At 39.1% G+C, this 19,894-nt stretch overlaps 1 protein-coding gene across 2 annotated transcripts in view; it reads right to left on the bottom strand.

The window, feature by feature from the left end:
• The window catches only part of lrmda (leucine rich melanocyte differentiation associated), a 257,601-nt gene that overhangs the window by 160,846 nt on the left and 76,861 nt on the right, over positions 1-19,894 (bottom strand). The gene's annotated exons all lie outside the window — the stretch shown is intronic.

Here is a 19,894-nt window from a genome sequence, read left to right as displayed (position 1 = left end):
GCTTAAAATCAAAGGAGGGGAGAGAAACCCTCCATTCAAACTCCATGTTGTCTTTCAGAACGGATCCTGCCATCACAAACATAAACCCAAATCTCAGCAAAGATGGGGCAAAAGGACTAACAAATATACTTGACAACTTGATACTGTGTGTGAGGAGTGGGGTTAATGTTACAAAGGTCTAAAATCCTTAACTTAAGCTTTTTACTCCAGGTCAAAAAGTTTAATCTTCACCAAAAACAGGAGAAGTTAACAAAAAAAACCTTGCAAGAGATACAGTAACAACATTGTAGGCTTAACTGTACATCCAACAAATGCTTCTTTATGTACCGGTATATAAAAATATCAAGGTGTAACAAAGAACACTAATATTTCATACATGTGATTTCAACATAATGTTTTATGTTGTGATGTTTGGTTTGTCTGCAGCTGGCCATGAGTGTCACCTTGAGATAACCAAAGAAAATATTGCCTTGACAAGGCTGAAATCTGTTTTTATTGATGTTATTTCTTCCCACGGGGATTTCTCTACATTTCTGATATTTTCAGAAAGACAAAGAATAAACAATAGGGTTAGGAAAGAGGAAATTTCATGAAGGTAGAGCTTTAAAATGCACCGGGATTTGAGTTGTTCAGTTTTTAAACGATCCAAACTAAAGTTTTTGTTGTGTAATACCTTGAAGCCCACAGTGATTTGTTTGAAGAGCTTTTTTTGCTCTTTGCTTTCTTCAAAAGTTGGAGCTATTTAATTTAAGCTGGATGCCTGACACGCAGTGCATGACCGTGGTCAAATCTATACTCCCATTTCTAATTCTCTGATGCTGAATAAATACTCATGGCCGACTGAAAATTGCACGCAACTGCATGACATTACAACCCATGTAAGAGGTCAAAAAGAAAATGAGGATTGCAGCAACTTGAAAGACCTCCCGCCCACTTCTCTTCCATATGATACAAAGTTCCTCATGTCCACAGAGACCCAGACATCTCACAGCTCTGATCATTAACCAGCCCACCAATCAAAGCCTTCTGGCCATGGAGCAATTATCCACTCTCCATAGTATAGGTGGAAATTGAACTAGCAACCCCTGTATTATCCCTTTTTCAGTCTCCTGAAATAACAACAACTGAAGAACATGCACTCACGCTTGTATGTGAAATTGGAAGAAAAGGTTAGTTTTTCTCTTATGAACACATAAGATTACAATACATGTGATGCCAAGTAAAAGACTTTAACTTGCTGGGGTGGATTTGATCCTCGTACAGCTACAAAACACGGATGCTTGTCATTAAAGGAAGGCTGCAGTAAACAATTATTACAGTAATTGATTAATCTATCCATTCTTTAAACAACTAATCGATTAATATAAGATAAATCACATTATGTAGTTTTATACCTTATTGATCCTATTTAATTACTAACAGAGTTACATGGCATGAAAATTCTCCAAAGCTTTTTTTATTGAACAAAACACATAAATGTAAAAAAAAACTAATAATTTCATATGATAGGGATTTCTTAAATAGAGTGTATTTTGATCTGAACATTGATTATTAATATTTATTATGCATTATTTGATGATAATAATAATAATAATGATGATAATAATAATAATAATAATAATAATAATAATAATAATAATAATAATAGGGCGTGATGCAGCTTCTGTAGCAACAAGGTGTTTGTCCTGAGTGGTGTGTGTAAAAAGTTGTATGAAATTAGTGTGCTTTATTTCATAAAAAATATGCCAATTGATCTTTTTTTTTAAATTAAGAAAGGTTGCTATTTTTTTATTTATTTATTTATTTATTTTTTACTTTTTCTAATTAGCTATAAGTGATATTGTGTTTACTTCTTCAAAAGAAACAAAGTGTCATGGACACTTGGCTGCACTGGGCCTGATCAGGGGCCCAGTGTGAAATCCAAACCGACTGATCCAGGACAGAGCCAGGATTACACCATTCACCCCCCCCCCCCCCCCCAAAAAAAAAACAAAACAAAGAGCTTGCTGTAACCACAGTCAACTGAGCCGTTAGTTAGCCGTTGGAGCCGCAGAGTGGTGGGTCAGGGCTACTGTGGGAAAAGGCTGGGGACTCCAGAATCATGTTACGTTTCCTCTAAAATAAAGACTCAAAGGCCCCCTCAACATTAAGTGTCCAGCACTTTGCTCCCATTGCTTTAAGGAGGTGTCAGGTTCTGGCACCTGCTGGAGGCTCTGGCAGGTTCATGCCCTTGGCAGGTTCAGATGTCACTTCGGCAAAGAGGCTGTCAGTGTCCTGGTGGTCAACAGGGGCAACATGCAGAGGGTATTTTTGCCACTGGAGGCAGCACATTCACCTGAATAAGATAATATGCTACTAAGAAAGTGAGTTCTAATTCATCCCTACTGACCGCCAAAGGTGGTCTCACATACGCACTGGTCGAGCACCTATACCAACAAAGTCACCTGTGACCCCCGAAGTCTATAAGTTCTGTTGTCACCGGTGGATCTTTTCCTTGAATCTTCTCGCATACGTATGGTCACTTGGACATTAGTCCCATGAAGGTCGTGGAGAGAAATAAACTCCGAAACGAGCCGTGGTGTCGGCAGCCCCGCGACCTTACAGGTTGGAGCTGCGAACCTGTGTTCGCCCTCCGAGGGGCTGGATAGGAGCCATCAAGCCCGCAGACCCCCTGGTGCAACCAGAGTGAGTTGCATATCTGGGTATCAAGATGAACAGGGTTGGGTACCAAAACGCGTTACCAATATGGCACCGGTTCTGACGTAAACAGTAGTAACTAGACCGAATAAGAACGATCAACAACCGCCACCCCCGGTTCAAGAAATGTAATGCCAGCTAATGGCAAGCGACCCAACACCGTTGCCATTCAACGTGTGACAACAAATAATGAGGTATGTCTTATACTTCAACTCAGTGTCCGCTGACTTTCTGTTTCATGGTAAGCTCATAACAAATCGAGTTTGTAGACAAAATATTGAACTTAAGTTTTAACACCAGCTGGACGGGTAAATGACATCCTTCCCTCTCTGTCCCATTTCAGAATAGGCAGGAGACTGCCTTACGTTTAGTTCCTGCGCCTCGCAGGTAAACTGACAGCGGCATCATGGGTCATCACCCTGGGCCTGTTGGTTCGTCTGCCTTTCCAGATATGGATCAACAACCTCCACCTGGACGCTGGAAACTAATAGTTTCACGTAATATTTTCAAAATATTTTTGCTACGTTTTGGCCAGGTCTCACCAAATGTTTTACTTGCCTGAAATGTCAATGCCTTTTAAGTTAAAAACTGCCAGTCATATCACAACCAGAAATCCAACCCTAGATCAGTGCCAATGTTATCCACAGAGAGGTCTGAAAGCCGGTTAGTCAGACCTAGAATCTCATTGAGAAAATGAGAACCACTTATCCAATAATGAGAGCTTAATAGAGGTCCCTTTAACTAGCTACACTGTCTCACTTTCCCTTGGAGAAGCATTTGTCTTACAGTACAAATGTGATTCATGCATCATTTTCTATTGTGAGAGAGAGCGCTGTAATAATGGTATAAATCACAAAGGGCCTCGGTTGGGGTAATGAGACTTAAATCTCTTAAAACAACACCATGAACTTAGCTGAATGATAAAATGATGTGGAGGAGGAAAATACTACCTTCTTCGCATAAGGCTACACCACTCTCCACACAAGGCTTTTTGCACTACAGAGGCCCTACTTCATTTAGCTCTGACAGGCAATTTAATACCACAAAATTACCAACCTCAGCTTCGCAATTACTTTTCCAGCTCAGAACATTTTCAACCTCTCTGCAGATGTAATCTTAAGGTTAAGATATATGAATAAGGGCAAATCCAAAGGCTTGAATTGGGAGTCTGGAGCATTTAGTACAGTAGATAAAAGTTGAACCAAAAAGACTGGAAAAGGAAAAAAAATTAACAGTGCATAAAATAAGATATGACACGTCAAAAAAAAAAAATGATTTAGGATATATTGCCATTTTTTTGGTGACAATATTAAAAATCTATTTTTCTCCTAAAGGGTAACTAAACTCCTGCTTTCTCCAGACCTGCCACTAGGAGGAAAACAAAAAATGCCTTGATTATGGGCGGGGCTCCTGGAGCAGTTAAGACACGCCCACTCTATAAAATCTCCAATGAACAATATTTGCTATTTTAACTAGCTACTCAATACTCACTGTACCTCTTTATTCACTCTTCTCTCAATATAACCTACTCACCACAGATTGTAGAGCCCACAGGTGATAGTTTTTATAAAAGGGACGAGGGCTAACGGTGCTAATTTATGATGCAAGATCCAAAACATCACATGATCTTGTTCTCAGCCAATAGCAAAAATCAATTGTAATGGCCATGTTTAAACCCATAAAGGGCAGTCACTCAGAGATTTTACAAAAAAATATGTCAAATTGAAATACTTTGACTAAAATGTTGAGAGTTGGACCAGGATCAATCAACAGCACTACTTTATAACCAAAAATGTTTGTATTCAGCAGAAAAAAAGTGATTTTAGGGCTTAATTATTCTTTAAGAATCGATAATCGTGGCACCATATCTGCTTCCGGAAAATCGCTTGTGGGATGCAAAACTTCATAACTGAATAAGAACGGTGCAGTCACGTTTACCAGAAATGAATCAGTTTAGCTTCCTCCAATAAGAAGTAGAAGTTGATGCTCCGTCAGCCCAGAGGAGCCAACTGGTCGATGCATTAGTGGCAGCTTTAGACCAAACAACCCAAAAGAGTAAGAACAGAGTGAGCTACAAGCACTAAAAAGCTCTTTGTGGCACCGCTAAATGTGGTTTTAACTGTGCTTTTTATCCACCGTGAGCTAAAGCCATTGTCAGACTGGTACAAACTGTCAATTCCGCCATCTACCGGATCATCTTGATTCCTAAGTGTTTTCCTTTGTTTAATTCCCCCCCTTCGCCCAAACTTTTGGTTTAGAATAAGGGACATCGCAATAATCTTTACCATTAAATCGCAATACTTAATAAATGGGCAGTTTTTCATAGGACTAACACAGCAAAACAGATTTATGTTTCCATGTTGTTGGACTTTTTCCACATATTTGATGGCTTTCAGGTTTTTGCCAAACATAAATACCACTTGAAACCAAATCAGTTTCACTCTCTACAATGTACTCCTTTGTTCCAGTAAACCTCGCTTTGTCCTTATAACATCCCAGAGAAACTCATGTTCAATTCCCTGCTGGCCTTTTCACATTTTGGCCTGTTTTGTCAGCAGGGGGAAAGAAAATGATTTGTACTGATCAGTCTCTGCTCCCCTTGGTTCCTAACTGCAGCTTTACTGAGCTTCTGACGGTTGCGTCCCCTGCTGCCTGATTAAAAATGGTCATTTTTCCAGCACACAATGTGGCGCGGTAACCTTTCATTTGAAGGATGATTGCCGTGCAGTGACAGACACGCCTCCGCGTGTTCATCTCGTCCATCCGTGGTGGGGAAATTGACATTCAGAATTTGCTTTCTGCTTTCATCTTAGAACAGATGTCACAGTTGGCAAGTAGTTCAGACAGAAACAGCAGGTAGGCCCGAGCTCAGGGAGCAACAGGAGATGACAGGCAAATGTGACAGCCTGAAAAATAAGGGCATGTTTTACATCAGTCTGTCCTCCTTCCCTCGCTGTAACTCACAATGACCCTCATAGAACATCTGCCTGCTGTGCCGGGCAAGGTATCTGCGCCATCCACTCATCCTGTCCAGCTTTCTATTCTCACAGTTAGGCGTGAAGAGAACAAAGACCGTATTGTGGAAACACTTGCTCATCTTGTGACAGTCAAAAATGCAAACCTCAAACTCCTGTGGTGGGCCAAAGCCCTTTGCAAGAACAAACGAGGACATTCTGATGTCATGCCTGTTTGTAGGGTTGTAAACTTGTGGAAGTGATGGTATTAGCTACAATATCAAAGTCAACAAACCTGATGCTTTAAGCTTATACGCCTGTCCGGAAGAAAAAAAATCTGCGTTGTAAAGGCCAAGAGAAGTCTTCAAATGTTTGCAACCTGATCCATAACTGACTAGAGTCATGCTGCTCCCTGTGCCATCAACCCGCCATGCACAGCAGGATCTCTCTAATACCTCATTCCTGCCTGGCAGTCAAGCAGCTACATGAAAAATGACACAATGAAGAAGAAGTGTTTTAGACATCTGGTAAAATACCTTCTAATTCAATCCTAAAACTGACCTATTTATCAAATAAATGTATGCCTACTTGCCCAATTGTGACCATTTTATTTCAAAAGTGACACAAGGTTATGTTCTATGGGAACATTGCCAAATATCACACTTACAGTATCTGTTTGCTATGTTTAAAATGTATCGCAATATTATATTCTTCATCATTCTAATTCTAAATCGATGGTTCCTCAGTGGCTTATGAGCTCAAGTATTTGCGATCAAATGTATTCAAGTGGCAGCAGCTCATCCTCCTAGTTCTGAGGCTGAGCCCCGACAAACTGCAGGGAAAACTCATTTCAATCATAGGTAGGGTTACCAAAGGCAAATTGGTCCGAGGTGCAGGGCCAGTTTAAAAAAATAGCTTAAAGACCCTGATGGCAAATAACATCTAAAGCTTGTTTACCAGGAATTATCCTAGATTATATAATGTATTTGTCATTTATATTTTGGTTTGTATACTTGATATCAAACAAAGTACCACACTAACAAGGTACTATACAAAAGGTCCAGTTAGTGTCACTGAATGAAGGACTGCTCTCATGTGTCCATGCAGGTTGTTTTTGAAGCCTGTGATATGTTCATAATAATAATAATAATGATAGGGGTGATGATTCACTGTGACAACTGAAGAAGGTTGAATAACAAACCCACTATTTTCACGTCTTGTGAAGAGTTTTTGCTGGATGACACAAAACGTTTTGGTACTTGTTGAACCAGTGAAAAAGGTCACCTTCTACAATAAGTTAACTAAACTGTTTTTTTTACTTGAAAATACGTGTTTTTTTTTTATATCAGCAGCCCCAGCCTGCACAACTTGGCACATCGTTTCAGGTAATGAAGGGATATAAGTGTTGGGATTAGTGCTAAAAAATAACCTAAGACAACCAAAATCTCAACAACATTAATGTTCTGGAGCCAATTCCAGATGACATCAGATGTAAGAAAGAGTCAAACCAACACCATAGTGGGGTGGGCAGCTCTAATAGAGACATTTTCCTAGTCATTTCTAAATTTATCCTGAGGTGGACTTATAACTTTTGGCTTTTATGAGTATTGCTTCCTGAATATAACATTTGCTCACCTTTTGGAGTTAACTTCTGTCACTCAAGCTTAAACAAAGAGCCGTCACTACATTGCTGTCAATTGTAAAATGTTTAGAGCTAACCAACTAAGAAATGTAAAATGCGGAAAATCTCCTTTGGTAATAAAGGCTCTTATAACTCTACATATATCTATGAATACAATTTTTTTCTTTTATTAGAAAAAAAAACCAAAAAAAAAACCACCTGCTATAAAGAAAATAGCTGACTGCTGAACAAAAAGCCTGAAGGACCCAATTTCCTCTTGAAGCACCTGATGGACACTCTGACAAGCAGATTGCTTTCCAGTACCAATTTTTGGAGAATGTGAAAAATGGTCCACCCAGCTGGTATGTGGTCTGAGATGAGTCATAAATCTTCTTTTATCTCCTCCATGGTGGTAGCAGAAAGGGATGAGTTGCTTTTCCACCACCCCCCACCCCCCACCATCTCATTCACATGTCTATCTGTCTGTTATCTGTGCCCTTGAGCAAAGATTACTGATGCCCTGTCTTTGATATATGACACATCACAGAGAGCAGCTTTTCATCCTGTGAATTAACCAAGAAAAGGGAGTAAAAAAAAATGCAAACCTGGCATCAGCCACGGGGTCTTTCTTTTTCTCTCTCTCTGTTATGTTTCTTTGTAGTTCTCTGCGCCCGACTCCCCATTTTCCTGACTCACATGAGCCCCCCCTTTTCTCCCTCTTCTTCCCTCTACCCTAATATGTAGCAGACAAGGAGCAGAGAGCATAATGGGTAGCCAAGTCTGGTGGCAAATTGTTTATCTGACCTCTGCACATCTCTGCATTTCATAATCTAGTGTGTGTCAACCCCGTCTCCCCCCCCCCCAACCATAATAAATAGTTCTTGTCAGTCGCTGCTTCCTTTATCAAAAGCAGGAGGTGAGTGTAAGCACTGTAAGTAATAGCACGGGGAGAAATCTTTTACAGAAAAACAAAAATGGGATTTCGAGTGAGGGATGAGCACTGAGATTCCCATAATGATGCCTCAAGAGCAGAAAAAAAGCCGATAAAAGGCAGAGATTAAAGAAACAAATGGTGGGATATTATGTGTTAACACCTTATATATGTCATGGAAGAAGAAAAGGACAGCAATAGGCTTCCAGGAGAATGTTACTGCTGCATGGCTGTCTCCAGTGAGGAATATTTTATTATTCAGTAACCAGGAAGGCAAACAGCACAGAGTGCAGTCTAATGTATCATCTTCTAATACGCCTGAATAATGGTGATTTAAATGAGTAAGACAAATAGCGGTGACCACTTTGTGCAATCTAAAACAGAATGTAAAATAACACATTAGCTCCGAGTGCCACAGTGGAAATTAAAAGACTCTACATTACAGAGTAATAACCATTTCTCTTCAGACTTCATTAACCCAAAGCTAATCTCCCACTCAAACTCCCTGATCTTTACATGCCATGAGGAAGAAAAAAAAATGTATTAGGTGAGAACTGGCTGCTTTATGTTTGGAAAGAAGCCATAGAGTGGAAGACTGCTGAACATTTTTTTAAATGTATTTTTATTTAATTCAAGTAATCCCAAAAGTTCATAAATAATAATCAATCCAGATTTACATTTATAAGATAAAAACGCTCTCCTGTGTCAAAAAAAAAAAAAAAAAAGAGACAGAGAAGCGAAGTATCTCTGGCAAACAACATTATACACGCTCACTTTAACTCTTGAAAATTAAACACTTTATATTAAGGGCAAACTATGCCATTGGATTCCTATTAGCATATATTAACTGCAATTATTCTATTTTACAGAACAATTATTTACAAAACAGAAATTTTCAGTCATTTCACTTGGCATGAGATCAGTGTAAATTCAGATAATAATTATACCCAATGTTTATTCACAGAGGTGAAAGTAATGGATTACAAGTACTCACGTCACTGTAATTGGGTTGCTTTTATGGGTACTTGTCATTTTTTGAGTATTTTTTTTCTAAATCAGTCATTTTTAAGTGTACTTAAGTACGTTTTAAAAGAAGTAATTTGTTACATTTCTACACCCAATCATTAATGAGTAAATTATTATTTTTTTTGTTTTCAAATGATCAACGGACAACAATCAAATGCATCACATCATAGCCGACCAACCAGATTAAAAGTAATAGACGCGAAACACTCTTTAAAAAAGAATTATACATTTTGACAAACCTTTTATTTTAAACAGATGCCTTTGTGGAAAATAAATTAACTTCCAATTGTGAAAGATTTGATCTGTTCCTTTTTAAGTTTATATACGAGATGTTTACTGTATGCGAGGGAACCGTAGCAAGTATTACCAACAATAATCATAGGGGGGTGACAGTAACTAGTAACTTTTACTTTGAGTACTATTCATGGTAATTGAGCTTCATTTTACTTGTATTTAAGTATTTCATGTATGACTTACCTGTACTTCTACTTGAGTACATCTTCAATCAAGTAACAGTACTTGTACTTGAGTAGGACAAAGCAGTACTCTTTACTTTATTCTAAAACACTGACATTCAAAAGCCACTATTTAAAAGATGATTTGGACAGTAGCTTCCATATGTGTGAATGAGTGTAACATAAAGCTGGAGGGCACCGAGGCCTACTTTCCACCTCCTGGAAGTGTTAATGTAACCTTTTCATCTGCTCACCCAATGGCTCTCCTGAATCAATTCCCCCTTAGTGTCCCTCAGCGTCTGTACAACTGGCACCTTCACAACTTGTTCCATTTGTTATATTGAGCTCCATCTGGCCTCGGTCATTTGGCTTTTTAATTTAGTTGTCTCGGGCTCTCTAATTTGTCTCCCATTAACAAACGGCACTGGCTGCCCGTTCCAAGCTGCCCCTCGTCAGGCGTAGAAATACATTTACACCAGCCGTCGGGCCAGCAGTAAATCTGCACTGCCAGGGTATTAATAGATAGTAACAGATGTTTACTGATTGTTGATTACCAATGTTGTTGACCAGTAAAATCTGTTCGTAAATGGAAAAGAATTTATAGCAGAGGAGAATATGAACCTCTTTCAGGGAATTGGCAGGAAAAACTGCCAAGTTTTTAACATCTATTTTAGTCTCGGCTTTAATAAATACTGCATGCCTAAAACAAAGTTAACCATTGCTTTATTATTATTTTTGCTTCATCGTCACTAAATTATTCAACTGCTAAAATGACTCTTTCCCAAGTTTTAGGAAATTAAATACTAAAGATTTCCATTAAATGAGTTGGTTTAATTTGATTTTCTTACAGCGTTTTCGGTGTGTGACGGGTTTGGTCCCAAACTCTTTCCTGCCAACCACACTGCTGGAAAGCAACATGACACATTTCACTTGTCAGTCAACAGCAGCAGCTTCTGACAGGCTGGTGATCCATCTTTCAGCAAGTAGGCGACGTGACTGACTTCTAACGCTCCCTGCATCACTTTGGAGAAAAGTTCTCCTAAAACTGGGACTAAATGACACCAAGGGGAGCTGCCTTAAAACGGAAAACCACTGATAATACCCCTACTTTAAATGTATTTTAATGAAGACGGAAACGAACATAAAATGATGCTTTGCTGGTTTTAATGTTGACAATGACTGCTGTCCAAAGTTAATCAACTATGTTATTTGGTTATTAAGCAAGGTCCACAGTAAACAGTTCCTCATTTTTCTGCCTCCTCCTCACAATTTTCTATTTACAGCAGCTGTGCTGAGAAAATGGGGACCCACACACACAACAAGTTGCAAACTGTGACAAGTTATAAAACTTTAAAGCAGGCAGTAAATAACTCTGCTACTCTATCCCCAGCGTTATATTACCTGGACACATTTGACGGGCGGTAAATCTCGATCCCTGTTAGCCCCGCTTCGACAAAAAAGGATAAAAGGGGAGACACAAGCAGCCAGATTGTAAATTAAGCAACTAAGACATATGACTAGTTAATCAGATTATATACGGGGTGTGGTTGTACAATAGTTTTATCAAAAACTGCCAAGAAAAATTAATTCACCAAAGTTTCCCTTATGTGCTCCATCACAGAAAGTGTTTGCAGAGCCAGTAAAAGTTGCTTCACCTGCTTCATATCCTTCAACCCTTTTCCTTCAGAAGCTGTCAAAGCAGCCAAGAATAATATATGGTCTCTCCAATGAGAACAGCTGTAGCCGCTCTCTGCTGCTGCTGCTGCTGCTGCTACCCTGCCCTGCATGAAATAATACATCAAGATTAATTGATTCCCCATCACATTCTTAGAGAAAAGAAAATTAATTTCCATGTATCTTTTGCCTACAAACCCCCCCAGCATATGAATTTTGTACATGGCATGTAATTTAGGTTTTTAATTATTCATGAGGACTAAAAACATGAAAAAGTGTTTTACAGAGGGCCCCAAGGCTGTAGCCAAAAGCTCAATGTGCTCTGGGACAACTACAGCAGCCCTTGATGCCTGTATAAATAATACATGTATTTACAAGCTGTATATCTAGGAGTGTCTTTGCACAACCCCCAACTGCCTTGTAGCAATATGTATTTCTCAGAGTCAATTGTTTATTATAGAACAACGACGTTGATAGTTTGATCACTTGACCCCTTCGGGTAGTAATCAAGCCTCAGAGTTACTGTATCAATACCGTGAAGTCTTTATCTAGTGTTAGCTTTCACACTATACTTAGGAATATGGTGGTTAAAGCAGTCGTTACATGAAGCCAATCACTTTAAAGCTGTTCTTTTTGTTTTAGACCAAAAATCATAATTTAAAAAAAAGTAACTAACTAGGGGTGTAATGATTAGCTTTAGCAATGATTCGCTGTTGCCGATTCGATTCATGATATTGGTTAATTTAAAATGATTCAATCCGAAATAATTCATTGACTGCAAAATCTTTTTCGTGACTTTTTAGCCGAAATAAAAATGCAACCATTGTGACTGAAATAAATAACTAACTAATGAGTTAAAGCAAACAAATCCATTTGTATTATTTAATTCCCTCACCCAATGAGAATCGATAAGAGAATCCCTAAGGATCGAATCGATAAGCAGTATCGATATGAAATCAGAATTGCTAAATTCCCATCCCTAGTTATATATGATATGGGCAGTATTAGACAGAGATTGTACAGAGGATGTATTTTGAACAAACCTAATAAAACTCCAGGAAATGTTTGAACAAACATTTCTTTTTGAACATTTATGAATGAAGAGCAGGTCAAACTCAACTTTGGCAAGAGAGCACACACACATGCATAGTGTATTTTCTCTAGTGTGTGTTTAAACATTGTCCAACTGACGGCTAAAGGATGATCGGCGTGTCAGCAGATGATTGAGCCACTGACGCCGTATTGACTTATGTCTCACACTCTGATCCAGCAACGTAATTATCATGATGTCTGCATCATCCATGCATCCATCAGTGTGTTCCCAGGTAAACCATCCATCGTTTGACCTTCACTGACAAATTTAGTTTAGTGTGAGTTTGCCTAAAGTCCTGTAAAATCCCATGCAGCTACCTTTGTTTATCTGTGTATAACACACCTTTTTAAAAGCTAGAGTTCTAATAAAAGCCATCCATGCTGTCTAAAAGAGAACAAAGGAATAATTAACATAAAAGGCAAAAGGAGCCCCTTTACACCCATCATTTGTCTTAGCTGATAGTTAGTAAAAGTGTAATTATAAGGTGAGATGTTTGTGTATGCATGTGTGATATCACACGTGTATAAGAGTGTCTGTGTGTGTGTGTGTGTGTGCTAATCTTCTCGATGCTCTTTCTGTGGTTCTGGTTAAATTAGTCTGTCTCGCAAAAGCTTCTAATTATGACAGTGGGGCCTAATTAGCATTTATTATAACACAACAACAAACGCTGCAGAATCACACTAATTCTGCTACAAACAGCCCCGATGGCATGTCGGCGAGCTGCACAATAAGGAATTATTCACAGCACAACGCAGTAGGCCAACGTTGCACTCCTGCTGAGCGTGTTAAATCATTTTTCACTCCTTCCAGATTGTTCCTATCAAAAACAATTCCCAGGAACCATAATACGCCTATATCCTCATTAATATCCTAAACCCTAAATGATTTGTAATCTCAAAACAGATTTTAAATAAATTAATAGGCCCATGACCCCATGCAAACTAGTGTTAAATGTTTCCACAGGGATGTTGAACATTGGTAGATATTAATAATGATTTCAATCAAACCAACTGAATTCTTGCCTTGGATGTTGACTTATAAGTCTGACCGTAACATGGGGGGAAGAATCACATTTTATTGTCTGGCAATCTGATGATGAGCCTGGGTTTGACACTTTCCAGGAGGCTGGTACTTGACTTACTGTACTGCCTAAAATCTGATGTGAGGTTGTATTCCGCAATTGTAGTTATATCCATTAGTAGGAAATCCCAATGCTTTAGCATGCCAAGGACTTTTGGATAATTTCATGCTCCTTACTTTGTGGGAACCATTTGGATGTGGAACCTTCTAGGTCCAGCATGACAAGGTCAATGAAGATATGGATAAGGAAGCCTGTGCAAAGTTCTGACCTCGACTTAAAGCACAACTAAGTAATTTGCGCTTAGCGCTCCCCCTAAAGGTCCCTTTTGGTTATGTCACTGTTGTAAAAACTCTGCACCCCCCGCCACCTGCCCCACCCCACAGCTACATGCGCACCTTTGCTCTCCCAAGACAACAGCAACCGATCACTGAAAAATCTTCATACAACAGTGACACTAAGGGTGCTTTCACACATATAGTCCCATGTGACCATGTGAACAGTATGAGGAAGGGAGACAAGTAAAATAAATGAATGATGTGGGAGTAATACTGAAGGGAGTGTGGAAACGCGCGTGATGTGTTTGTTTGTGAGCTGACAAAGCGGCTCTGCTAAATGGATGGATGGATGGATGGATATTTGTGTGTGTGCTGCCTGATGGAGCGCTGGGTTGCGAGTGTGTGTGCGTGCCTGTTGCGGCGACGACAGTGTGATTGCTGTGTGTTGCTGCTGAGCTGTCACTGCATGGAGTTGCTCGGACAAAGGTCTTCTGTCTTTTTTTTGCTGGCTCCACCATGATATAAATTTGAGAAAAGATAATTTATAGACAACCTTGTGCAGCCACAGAGCTGGTCATAATCTAGCATTAGTTTGTATTGGGCCGTCGTAAAGCAGTACGTCTTGCCACCAGGTCGGAGGCACGAAAGTTACAAGTGCTGTTTTCTGGCCAGAGACAGCAGGGGGAGATGAAAGACCCCCCAATCACCTCATAAACACTTGTATTACCATCACAGGGACTATGAGAAGGATTTATTAAGGTGAAAAAGTTACTTAGTTTTGCTTTAATAAAAGACCTTTTGGAAAAATTAGAGAGAAAACTAAGAGTCAAGCCCTCTTGTCCAACATCAGTGTCTGACCTAAAAAATGCATTTCTAAAGAATGGTCAAATATTTTCCTAAACACGCTACTGAGCCTTGTGGAAAGACTTTCGAGATGAGTTGAAGCAGTTACAGCTGCGAAAAGTGGGTCGACATACTAAACCCTATGGATGAAGAATGGGATGTCTTTTAATGTCTTGATGTCTCATTAAAGTTGCAGTATGTAAGTTTTTTTTTGGCATCATTTGGTCAAAAATCCATCATACCTTTTCAGCATATTGTAATTTAAAGTGCTCTGTGAGGACACTGTACCTCTGCTCCTTCTCTTGGCTCTGTATTCAAGCTTCAAAAACCATGAGCAGACAGTAAAGGTAGTGAAAGTGTAATGACAGGCATTTTGGCAAGAAAAGTCCCCATTGTGGCATTATGTACAACAACTTACATGGCAAAGCAAGCTAAAATAAGGAAGAAGGATGTGGAGAAGCGGCAGTCTAAAGGCCCAAATATACTCAGGCAGAACGTATGTGGAACAGACTTCGTGGAGGGACTCTAAGTGGACGTAATGTATACTGTACTTTATAACTGAACGTACATGCTCTGGCAAAAGTATGGCTAACAAATGAAACAGAAAAAAATAAAGAAAAACAGAGGTAATATCTAATGTGGGTGGGTTGGTTGGTTATGTCTGCATGATGAAGATTTGCAAAACTAATAACTGACAGTGATAAAAAATAAACACAAATCTTCATTTGATCTGTTCACACATGGTATTTATTGCAGCTGTCTGATGTATAATTTTCTTTGTTTGACATCTGGAGTTAACGTTCCTTATCTTGTAACAAAAACAATTTAGAAAGGCAACTTCCACAAGTCAAACTATTTCATTTCCCAGCTCCTCTCTACTATCTGTCTCTATTGAAATATTTCCTATTTATTTTGGAAAACTTAAACAACTGCCGCTATGTCCGCCTGGAGCTGGTATAAGCCAGAGTAGCAGATTTATCATTATAATACTTAGCACTGAGGAAGAAAAACTGCAGAGCTGCACTATATCGCAAGCGTGATTTAGACCCTACAGAGACCAAAGGAATTCAAGCTGTCAGAGTCTGAAGTAAATTCAGTTCCTGTAAATAAATTGGGGTGTCCAACGCTTGCACATGTGATCTTGTTCCATAAAACACGGGAGGATATCCGAGTGCCGTTGTGCTCTGCTGTATTAGCGAGAGCTGGATACAGAAAAACAAAGTGAATGTGGCTATTTTTTCACCCAGTGAGAGATCAGAGGAAAGGAAAAGACAACGTTATCAGAAGTAAAACAACTATAATTTGTTATTCATCAAGCCAGACATTTTCATCCCATCTTTAGCACAGGGAAATACTGAACAATTGCCATTTGATATGCAGCAGTGGTTATACTGGTATGGTTAAACAGAAAGAATATCCCTGTGACTCAGTAGGCACACAAGCTAACTCCCGCGATTGACATTGTAAGGACACGTGTATGAGGAAGCGTATTCCAGTTGCTAACGTTGCTATAAAACCTTGGTTTTACGATTCATCATCTGCGAGTCCAAGGGCTACAACATAAAAACGTTCAGGTCTGAGAGGTCTGGCAGAGTCATGCATAGAGGTTATACTGTAATCTACAGGCTTGACTGATTCACTGAGCACAAGGTCAGATGACTGATAGCACAGTTAATCACAATATTAAAACAAAACAAGGATATTGTTGCACTTTGGCTGAAGCAGACCAAGTCTGAATGAAAGCCAGCGCATTGTAACGTCATATTAAAGTAATTGAATCATTATTACATTATGAGTTTAACTTCAAATGTTTAAAGGTAGGGTAGGTAATTTTCGAAACCTAGCATGATTTTGAATGTAGCCTTCCTGACGGCTCCACCTTTACCCCCCTTGCCCCTCCCCTCTGTGCACCGTCTCACTCACATGCATGCGCATAGCTGCTGCAGAAAAGGAGCTCAGCTCATCGCTTGTATTGTGTAGAAGCTTTGTTGTCTCATGTCTCATTCAACAGTAAACTTTACCATTATATATGTTAAAAAAACGTGACCAAAAACTCTGTTTTAACTCTGTCAGCGGTGACGCGCTTTCAGTGTGAGCTTGTGCATGTGAGGGATCGAGAACGAGCAGGGAGACAGGGAGACGTGATTGTTTAAAAAAAAAACGGTTCTTTTTTCCATTGGTCGAAGTTATTACAGGTTTACAGCTGCTACAGTTGACAGATTTTCTTCGTTCCTTTTTCAAAGCACATAAGATCTTAATTTCTGTCAGGACATAAAGACAATTTCAACCAAAAAATTAAAAAGTGTGTCTGGAGAAAATCGCCTACCCTAGCTTTAAAGGAACAGTGAGAACATTGTGTTGTGTTAGACTGAAAAAAGTTGACCTTTGAGCACATTGCGATCAAGTTTGCGTTTAAACCAGTTAATGCTGAAAAAAAGTAGGAAGGAGTTACCATCCATAACACACACCTTTGTGTTGTGACGTCCAGAATCTAAGTGTAGTTTGCATGTTCTCCACAGATTTGGGTTGCTACAGACTTCAGTCATGGTATGGCTTGATGGTGATGTGCTCGGTCACAAGTTCAGGTTTAAAACTTCACAAAAACCCTTAATTTTGACATTTTACATTTACTTTGTTAAATAAAAGCTGTGTACAGTTACCAGGTCCCAGGAACCCCATATGGTTACTATCCTTTTATTAAAGGCAATGGGATACACTTGAATTTTATTAATAATCTGGAGGACACATGCATTCAAGTGAACTAATATGAAGTATAACTTACACAAGTAAAGTACTTTAATTGTTTTGGTATTGTTTTGCAGGCTAAAAGTCTGGTTGCTTCTGAAGAAGTTTACAAATGTCCTAGAATGCCCTGGATATAAGTCGCATGCCTAGTTGTCTGCATATAGGTGCATTTACAACTCTTTATGGTAATTTAGCTTTATTAGAACTACTGCTAGCCTGCTATGCTAACTATCGTCTGTATACTATCGGGTAGGAAGCAGAGTCCAATTTTTTGTTTTATTTTAATCACTAGATGTTGCTGCCGACTGGCTAAAAAAAGGAATTTAAAAAAATAAAATCAAAATCCACGTATAGGACGCTCTGCTGTATAAGTTGTTTCCTTAATTTCCAATAAAAAAATAGTGTTGTGATTATTTGTTCATTTACAATTTTGTTCCAAGTAAGTAGGCTTACTTTTAAATGAACACAACTAACATGACAAATTATTACTGAGAAAAACGATGCTTCATACAAAAGAAACACGTTCACAAAATGCTATTTTGTAATGATATTTGATGTTTTAATAGAAATTCAAAGTGTTGCAACCTGGCAATAAATGTAATATATTCTGTGCTTTCCAAAAGTGTATGTAAAACTTACTGTGTAAGGTATACCATAGTATCTTTGGCTTATTCATGAACTGTGACAAATACACCAAAAAAAAAAGGGATTTATACAGTCGTCAAAGGGAGGCAATATTGCTTACATCATCTTATTTGAATGAGCTTTCCATTATGATGTACAGTGAATGCAATGCAAACATGTTATCTTTCCATTTATCAGTGTCACACAAATAGCTGCCATTCCTTCCCTTTAGCTCTGCTAGGGTGCTTTAAAGAAAAAAGAAAAAGGCACTTCTGAAAAATGTGAGGCTGGAAGCCAGCCGGCTTCTCACTAGTAGCCGACACAGACATTTATAACTTTAAAAATGACTTCTGGGTACCAGGTATCCAATTATTCTTTACCCAGGAAGCAGTGCTAAATGGAGCACTGCAATGATTTACTTGCAACCTCTGCTTTTATTAAAACACTTTGTCTTATTGTTTTATTGATTTACAATCCGTCCTACTTTTTTGGCAGCTGAAAACAATCAAGGCACAGGGCAGCAGAATGTTTGGACATTAATCGTTAAAAGACAGTGTTTTATTCCTGGCCTGGGGTTTGCTGCACCAGCTGCTGTGCATTCTGGTAAGAGGCAGTGATTTATGACCCGGCAGCAATAACGATGAGGCGTGCTCATTAACATATCGACAGGCTCCAAGATGGATTATCGGCATTGATTATTTCATGGCCTGTTGATGCCCATTTGTTAAAGAGAGAGAAAGGGGGAGTGGGGATAACATGGAGAAAAGGTTGGTGGAAAGTGATGGGGCTGGTTTTGAAGGTGCAAGGATTTCTCACTTGAATCCTCCAAGCTCAGGGAAAAAAGACAAAACCCTGACTCCTTCAATCACCACAGCCATCACTCCAGTGTCAGTGGGGGTGGAGAAAAAAAATCAATGATTGACAGCCCATAACCAGTCCTCAGCACTTGGCAGATCCATACAGAATAAAGGCTTTTTGGTGGGGAGGGCAATACAGATCTGTCATTACATACGCTGTAAAACATTACTTCACAGCAAGAATTACAATATCAATCAGTCAATGGCATACAACATTAAATCAGGCAGTTTGCATAGAGTTTTTGACTGGTATTTTATCCTCTTAATAAAAGAGAAATAGGTAATAAAATCGACAAAAATTTTTTCATATCTATATGAATTTAGTTTATAGAAACTCCAATCAACCTAACATGTCTTTGGATTGTGGGAGGAAGCCGGAGTACCCGAAGAAGCCCATGCAAGCACGTGGAGAACATTCAAACTCCACACAGAAAGAACCCAGGGTTTGAACCCAGGACATTCTTGCTGTGAGGCGGACGTGCTAACCACTAAGCCACCACGCCATACAATGATGCTAATATGCAATTTACTTTTTAAAATAGAAAATCATGTAAATAATTTGCTGACGGCCATAAATAAGTTGAACCGAGCTTTGGATGTGTACAGTATGTGCAACCTGAAATATTTTCCAAAAAGGTGTCAATGAATATATATATATATATATATGAGTTCTATTGCAAAAGTAGGCTCCATCCATCCATTTTCCAACACACTTGCTCCTTTTCAGGGACGCAGGGGTCAGCTGGTGCCAATCTCCAGCTGCCATTGGCTGCTAGGTGGGGCTAGACCCTGGCCAGGGTGCCAGTTCATCGCAGGGCAACACAGACAGATAACCACTCACATTCCCATTCATTCTAGAGGCAATCTACATACTCCATATCTCCTAATCATCTACTTATCAACCTAACAGTCGTGCTTTTAAATTGTGGGAGGAAACCAAGCAGATAAGTCAATTTCTATCAATTTTCAGAAAATTTGTTTTTTCAAGATTTAAGTCAAATCAAAGTTGAGTGGTTTT

The sequence above is a fragment of the Gouania willdenowi genome, chromosome 15, assembly GCF_900634775.1.
Source record: "Gouania willdenowi chromosome 15, fGouWil2.1, whole genome shotgun sequence".
In the NCBI taxonomy this organism is placed as follows: Eukaryota; Metazoa; Chordata; class Actinopteri; order Blenniiformes; family Gobiesocidae; genus Gouania; species Gouania willdenowi.
Note: the sequence above shows the minus strand (reverse complement) of the source record. Positions and strands in the feature narration are given on the sequence as shown.